The sequence below is a fragment of the Lithobates pipiens genome, unplaced genomic scaffold (assembly GCF_037356315.1).
Source record: "Lithobates pipiens isolate NorthernLeopardFrog02 unplaced genomic scaffold, aLitPip1_a1.2 Scaffold_22, whole genome shotgun sequence".
Taxonomy (NCBI): Eukaryota; Metazoa; Chordata; class Amphibia; order Anura; family Ranidae; genus Lithobates; species Lithobates pipiens.
The window spans coordinates 307,208,933-307,216,842 of NW_027507784.1; positions in this window are offsets into that span (position 1 = coordinate 307,208,933).

Genomic DNA, 7,910 nt, shown 5'->3' on the forward strand with positions numbered 1-7,910 from the left:
CGCTGCTGATGTCAGTGCTCTCTATCACGGTGCTGGTGTCAGATCACTCTATCACGGTGCAGGTGTCAGTGCTCTATATCACGGTGCTGGTGCTGGTGATCATCTCCTGCACCCTCTTCTTTGCCTACCCTGACCTTCCCTCGCCTCCATTGTCTCAAGAGTCCTGAATAGTCAGAATTTCACATATAAAAAAAGAATGCTTGTAGTTGTCGATCCCAGATTCACCTCATACATGTTCACCATCCCTGTGCTGACTTCCTCCTGGGACTGCTTATTATGAGGGGCTCCCACCATCCCTGTGCTATGCTCATTATGAGGGGCTCCCACCATCCCTGTGCTGTCCTGACTTCCTCCTGGGGCTGCTTATTATGAGGGGCTCCCACCATCCCTGTGCTATGCTGACATCCTCCTGGGGCTGCTTATTATGAGGGGCTCCCACCATCCCTGTGCTGTGCTGACTTCCTCCTGGGGCTGTACCTCTGCTGTGCATATTATGAGGGGCTCCCACCATCCCTTTGCTATGCTCATTATGAGGGGCTCCCACCATCCCTGTTCTATGCTGACTTCCTCCTGGGGCTGCTTATTATGAGGGGCTCCCACCATCCCTGTGCTATGCTTATTATGAGGGGCTCTCACCATCCCTGTGCTGTGCTGACTTCCTCCTGGGGCTGCTTATTATGAGGGGCTTCCACCATCCCTGTGCTGTGCTGACTTCCTCCTGGGGCTGTACCTCTGCTGTGCATATTATGAGGGGCTCCCACCATCCCTGTGCTGACTTCCTCCTGGGGCTGCTTATTATGAGGGGCTCCCACCATCCCTGTGCTATACTGACTTCCTCCTGGGGCTGTACCTCTGCTGTGCATATTATGAGGGGCTCCCACCACCCCTTTGCTATGCTCATTATGAGGGGCTCCCACCATCCCTGTTCTATGCTGACTTCCTCCTGGGGCTGCTTATTATGAGGGGCTCCCACCATCCCTGTGCTATGCTCATTATGAGGGGCTCCCACCATCCCTGTGCTGTCCTGACTTCCTCCTGGGGCTGCTTATTATGAGGGGCTCCCACCATCCCTGTGCTGTGCTGACATCCTCCTGGGGCTGCTTATTATGAGGGGCTCCCACCATCCCTGTGCTGTGCTGACTTCCTCCTGGGGCTGTACCTCTGCTGTGCATATTATGAGGGGCTTCCACCATCCCTGTGCTATGCTTATTATGAGGGGCTCTCACCATCCCTGTGCTGTGCTGACTTCCTCCTGGGGCTGCTTATTATGAGGGGCTCCCACCATCCCTGTGCTGTGCTGACTTCCTCCTGGGGCTGTACCTCTGCTGTGCATATTATGAGGGGCTCCCACCATCCCTATGCTGTGCTGACTTCCTCCTGGGGCTGCTTATTAGGAGGGGCTCCCACCATCCCTGTGCTATGCTGACTTGCTCCTGGTGCTGTACCTCTGCTGTGCATATTATGAGGGGCTCCCACCATCCCTGTGCTATGCTCAATATGAGAGGCTCTCACCATCCCTGTGCTGTGTTGACTTCCTCCTGGGGCTGTACCTCTGCTGTGCATATTATGAGGGGCTTCCACCATCCCTGTGCTATGCTTATTATGAGGGGCTCTCACCATCCCTGTGCTGTGCTGACTTCCTCCTGGGGCTGCTTATTATGAGGGGCTCCCACCATCCCTGTGCTGTGCTGACTTCCTCCTGGGGCTGTACCTCTGCTGTGCATATTATGAGGGGCTCCCACCATCCCTGCGCTGTGCTGACTTCCTCCTGGGGCTGTACCTCTGCTGTGCATATTATGAGGGGCTCCCACCATCCCTATGCTGTGCTGACTTCCTCCTGGGGCTGCTTATTAGGAGGGGCTCCCACCATCCCTGTGCTATGCTGACTTGCTCCTGGTGCTGTACCTCTGCTGTGCATATTATGAGGGGCTCCCACCATCCCTGTGCTATGCTCATTATGAGAGGCTCTCACCATCCCTGTGCTGTGCTGACTTCCTCCTGGGGCTGTACCTCTGCTGTGCATATTATGAGGGGCTTCCACCATCCCTGTGCTATGCTTATTATGAGGGGCTCTCACCATCCCTGTGCTGTGCTGACTTCCTCCTGGGGCTGCTTATTATGAGGGGCTCCCACCATCCCTGTGCTGTGCTGACTTCCTCCTGGGGCTGTACCTCTGCTGTGCATATTATGAGGGGCTCCCACCATCCCTGTGCTATGCTGACTTGCTCCTGGTGCTGTACCTCTGCTGTGCATATTATGAGGGGCTCCCACCATCCCTGTGCTATGCTCATTATGAGAGGCTCTCACCATCCCTGTGCTGTGCTGACTTCCTCCTGGGGCTGCTTATTATGAGGGGCTCCCACCATCCCTGTGCTGTGCTGACTTCCTCCTGGGGCTGCTTATTATGAGGGGCTCCCACCATCCCTGTGCTATGCTGACATCCTCCTGGGGCTGCTTATTATGAGGGGCTCCCACCATCCCTGTGCTGTGCTGACTTCCTCCTGGGGCTGCTTATTATGAGGGGCTCCCACCATCCCTGTGCTATGCTGACTTACTCCTGGGGCTGTACCTCTGCTGTGCATATTATGAGGGGCTCCCACCATCCCTGTGCTATGCTCATTATGAGGGGCTCCCACCATCCCTGTGCTATGCTGACTTCCTCCTGGGGCTGCTTACGGAGCAGGTGTCAGTGCTGTATATCACGGTGCTGGTGTCAGTGCTGTATATCACGGTGCTGGTGTGAGTGCTTTATGTCACGCTGCTGATGTCAGTGCTTTCTATCACGGTGCTGGTGTCAGATCCCTCTATTACGGTGCAGGTGTCATTGCTGTATGTCACGCTGCTGATGTCAGTGCTCTCTATCACGGTGCTGGTGTCAGATCACTGTGCTGTGCTGACTTCCTCCTGGGGCTGCTTATTATGAGGGGCTCCCACCATCCCTGTGCTATGCTGACTTACTCCTGGGGCTGTACCTCTGCTGTGCATATTATGAGGGGCTCCCACCATCCCTGTGCTATGCTCATTATGAGGGGCTCCCACCATCCCTGTGCTATGCTGACTTCCTCCTGGGGCTGCTTACGGAGCAGGTGTCAGTGCTGTATATCACGGTGCTGGTGTCAGTGCTGTATATCACGGTGCTGGTGTGAGTGCTTTATGTCATGCTGCTGATGTCAGTGCTCTCTATCACGGTGCTGGTGTCAGATCACTCTATCACGGTGCAGGTGTCATTGCTGTATGTCACGCTGCTGATGTCAGTGCTCTCTATCACGGTGCTGGTGTCAGATCACTCTATCACGGTGCAGGTGTCATTGCTGTATGTCACGCTGCTGATGTCAGTGCTCTCTATCATGGTGCTGGTGTCAGATTACTCTATCACGGTGCAGGTGTCATTGCTGTATGTCACGCTGCTGATGTCAGTGCTCTCTATCACGGTGCTGGTGTCAGATCACTCTATCACGGTGCAGGTGTCATTTCTGTATGTCACGCTGCTGGTGTCAGTGCTCTCTATCACGGTGCTGGTGTCAGATCACTCTATCACGGTGCAGGTGTCATTGCTGTATGTCACACTGCTGATGTCAGTGCTTTCTATCACGGTGCTGGTGTCAGATCACTCTATCACGGTGCAGGTGTCATTGCTGTATGTCACGCTGCTGATGTCAGTGCTCTCTATCACGGTACGGTTGATCATCTCCTGCACCCTCTTCTTTGCTTACACTGACCTTCCCTCTCCTCCATTGCCTTCAGGCGCTCCACAGTCCTGAATTGTCACAATTTACATGAATTGTCACATTTATATGTTTCACATATAAAAAAAGAATGCTTGTTTTTGTCGATCCCAGATTCACCTCATACATGTGTTATGTCATTGGCCATGTGGTGGGACTATGTGTGCACAGCTAGTAATTATTTTGTGGCTGCAAATTTGACCTGTAGGTTTGTAAAGTTCGCCTCCCATTGAAGTCAATGGGCCGCGCCGCGAACGTTACGGTTCGCGAATTATCGGCCGCGTTCGCGTTTCGCGTTCGCGAAACGTCCCGTCAGAAGTTCGCCCATCACTAATTATAATAATAATAATAATAATAATAATACACAGTCATTAGTGAGGTCTCTGCCACCACACAGTCGGATGGTAAGAGAAGTCGTATGCCGCGTACACACGATCGCACATTCCGACAACAAAATGGTATTTTTTCCAACGGATGTTGGCTCAAACTTGTCTTGCATACACACGGTCGCACGAAGCTGGTTGGAAATTCCAAACGTCAAGAATGCGGTGAAGTACAACACATACGACAAACCAAGAAAAATGAAGTTCAATAGCCAGTGCGGCTTTTCTGCTTGATTCCGAGCATGCGTGGAATTTTGTGCGTTGGAATTGTGTACACACAATCGGAATTTACACAAACGGATTTTGTTGTCGGAAAATTTGAGAACCAGATCTCAAATTTTGTGCGACGGAAATTCCGATGGAAACTGTCCGATGGAGCCTACACACAGTCGGAATTTCTGACAACAAGCTCTGATCGCACATTTGCCATCAGAAAGTCTGACTGTGTGTACGCGGCATTAGATGGAATAGTCTGCGCACGTTGAGCCGCAGGAGGTGCAACAGTCTGCATGGAGATTCAGGAGGAGATTCGTATCTAATTCAATTTGCACATTTAATCTTCTGGCTCCAACTTTATTCAGAATGTACTAAATCCTTAAATATGATGGCAATAACTTATCCTATGGGCATCCCGTATTCTTAATCCCTATCCAAGTTGTACCCCCAATAAAACAACAAAAAAAACAAAGCTCGCAAAAGACTGTTCATTGTCTCTGAAAGTGATATATGAAGTCTGACAGTGGGGTGATTTGGCGGATTGTTTGTTACTTGCTGCAACACCATGGCTACACATATATGCTATTATACCATTACTCACTACTTTTGGATATGCTTCATGTCATTTTAATGATTTTTATGATGTATGCGAATAGAAATTTGTATTGTATTATGTATGTATTATTTTTTCTCCAGATAATGAACAGATAGAGTGAATGTGTCCAGATATATAGGTCTTAGTCCATGCCTCCTCTAAAAAGCTTTTACGCTATTCCTTGTTCCTAGGTGACCACAAATGGTGGTTGTTCTTTGTAGGCCATCCCTCTCTGGAACGCATGTCATTTTGAATTTTCCCCATATACCCATCAGTGGAGATGTACGACTTGAAGTGTATGAAACGGGGTGAAAATTTGAACTTTTAATATCAGTTTAGGAGTGGAGATCTGGATTACTAGAAATAGCCACTGCTGGCAGATTCACTAATTAAAGTGTTCCTAAACCCAGGACTCTACATTCACTATATCTGGTCTGCCACAGTACACAGAACATGGAAATGCAATTATTTTAGTAAATTTAAACTGCAAAATGCCTTTTCTCATTGGCAGTTAAAGCAGTCTTGTGACTTCTATCAGTGTCTGGTTAAAGCTTGCATTGAAGTCTTCATTTTCCCCTGATTGAGGATGCAGGACCCCTGATCCTCTGTTTGGTCAGTTCTGATTGGCCCTGTGCTGATTACATGCACTCTCCCAAAAAAACAAAGTCTCTAGCATTGCATACCAAACTGAGCATGTGCAGATTTTCCCCTTGCCTCTGTTCTATGAGGAGATGGTTTGGGGATTCTGGAAGAAGGGGAGGGTCAGAGAAGGTGAGATCAAACAGCCTTTTTACACAATGCAGAGGATTAACCCATTAGGTTCCACAGTGGGCATAACCAGCACGCTTTACTGCATATACAGACTGTTGTGGGTTTGGTAACACTTTAACTTGTCAAGTTTGTCTATACTTATACAAAATTGAGAAATTCATGTTTAACGAGTTAGGTTAAAAAGTTATAAAATATTTAGCTGCTTATTAAACTTCAGTAAATCAAAAAAAAAGTCAAGCAGTTTCCTAATGAAGCAGTAAAATTTGCATTGAATTTTGATCTTTTTCCGTTTTTGCTGAACCCCATGATATCCAATATCCAAAATATGTACTGCTTACTGCATTCTTTGCTGACTGGTGCTGTCAAAGGCCAGGAAGATTTTGTTTTGTATTCCAAATGATTAAAGCTTAACTTCAGGTATGGATTTTACTTACAGTATTTATTTCTTTATTACAGGTAGATACACTATATTACCAAAAGTATTGGCACACCTGCCTTTACACACACACATAAACTTTAATGGCATCCCAGTCTTATTCCATAGGGTTGAATGTTGAGTTGGTCCACCCTTTGCAGTTTTAACAGCCTCAACTCTTCTAGGAAGGCTGTCCACAAGGTTTAGGAGTGTGTCTGTGGGAATGTTTGACCATTCTTCCAGAAGCTCATTTGTGAGGTCAGGCACTGATGTTGGACAAAAGGGGCTGTCTTGTAGTCTCTGCTCTAATTGATCCCAAAGGTGTTCTATTAGGTTGAGGCACTAAGCACGGTCCATAAAGACACAGATGAAGTCGTTTGGGGTGCTTGACTGGCCTGCACAGTGTCCTAAACCTCAGCCCAATAGAACACCTTTGGATGAATTAGAGCAGAGACTGTGAGCCAGGCCTTCTTATCCACATCAGTGCCTGACCTCACAAATGTGCTTTTGGAAGAATGGTCAAACATTCCCATAGACACACTCCTAAACCTTGTGGACAGCTTTCCCAAAAGAGTTGAAGCTGTTATAGCTGCAAAGGGTGAGCCAACTGAATATTGCACCCTACAAACTAAGACTGGGATGCCATTAAAGTTCATGTGCGTGTAAAGGCAGGTGTCCCACTTTTGGTAATATAGCGTACATAGCTCCGTCAATTTATGCAGCGCTTTACATATATATATATTGGACCATTGTAAGAATGCATATGTCTTACCTCTGGAAGCATAGGTACACTGCAGCAGTCGTTGCTACTACAGGGATCTAACTCCTGTGCCCAGCTGCTGCCCTGTTGCATATAGAACACAGGAGGGCGCCCACTCAGCGCTGGTGTCCTTCACAGAATGCTTTGTATTTTTCAAGATGTTCTCTGATTGATTGGACCAAGTGGAGATCATGACCTCATGGCCCCACCTCCCACCTCATCCAGTCAGAGAACTTCTTGCAATCACTGGACGAAAATGCAAGTCATTCTTTGAATGATGTCGTCGCCACGTTGGTAACCCCCTGTGGTTACTATGCTGCAGGGCAGCCATGCATAGTAGTGGCAACAACTACAGTGAATATGCATCTTCCACGGGGATCCCACAGGTATGACAAATGTTCACTTATACTGGTGCAGCCTGGACCAATATAATGATGCAATAAAATATATCCCTGGAATTCAGCTTTATTGGTTTGCAATCTACTAGCTTATACAATATCTTATACTGATTCTTGAAACCAATGATTGGAGGTTATATAATAATATAAATATAGCTTACATGAAATAACTGACTTGGTGCAGTTTATCGTTTCATCTTTGTGCTTATATCTTACCATCCCAGCTACTGTATCGTATCTAATAACGTTCTATAATGGCTGAGATGCTGAACTCTACCTACATTTGAAAAGGAAGAGTTAGAACATTTGTCAGGTTTTATTGTCCCCCCCAAACACTCCCCTCCTGTCCTGATGAGCAGAACATCTGTACAGAAAGGAAAAATCTAAAATTTTACATTTCTCATCAGAACAGGAAGTGATTCATCTGCCGGTGTACTATCATATAATGTCCCCCATCGGATAGTGTCCGCTGTGTACATCCACATTCCAAAAATAGCCGAAGATGAACGGCGCCTACGCCGTGAGTCCAGGTTCAAGCCCCACCATCCAAGTGGACATAGAGTTAGAATAAAAAGAGCCGAGCGCAGAAAGACCGTGCCTGAAGCGTGGCGAGCGGCCCTCTAAAATGTGCACCCCTATGTCCATTT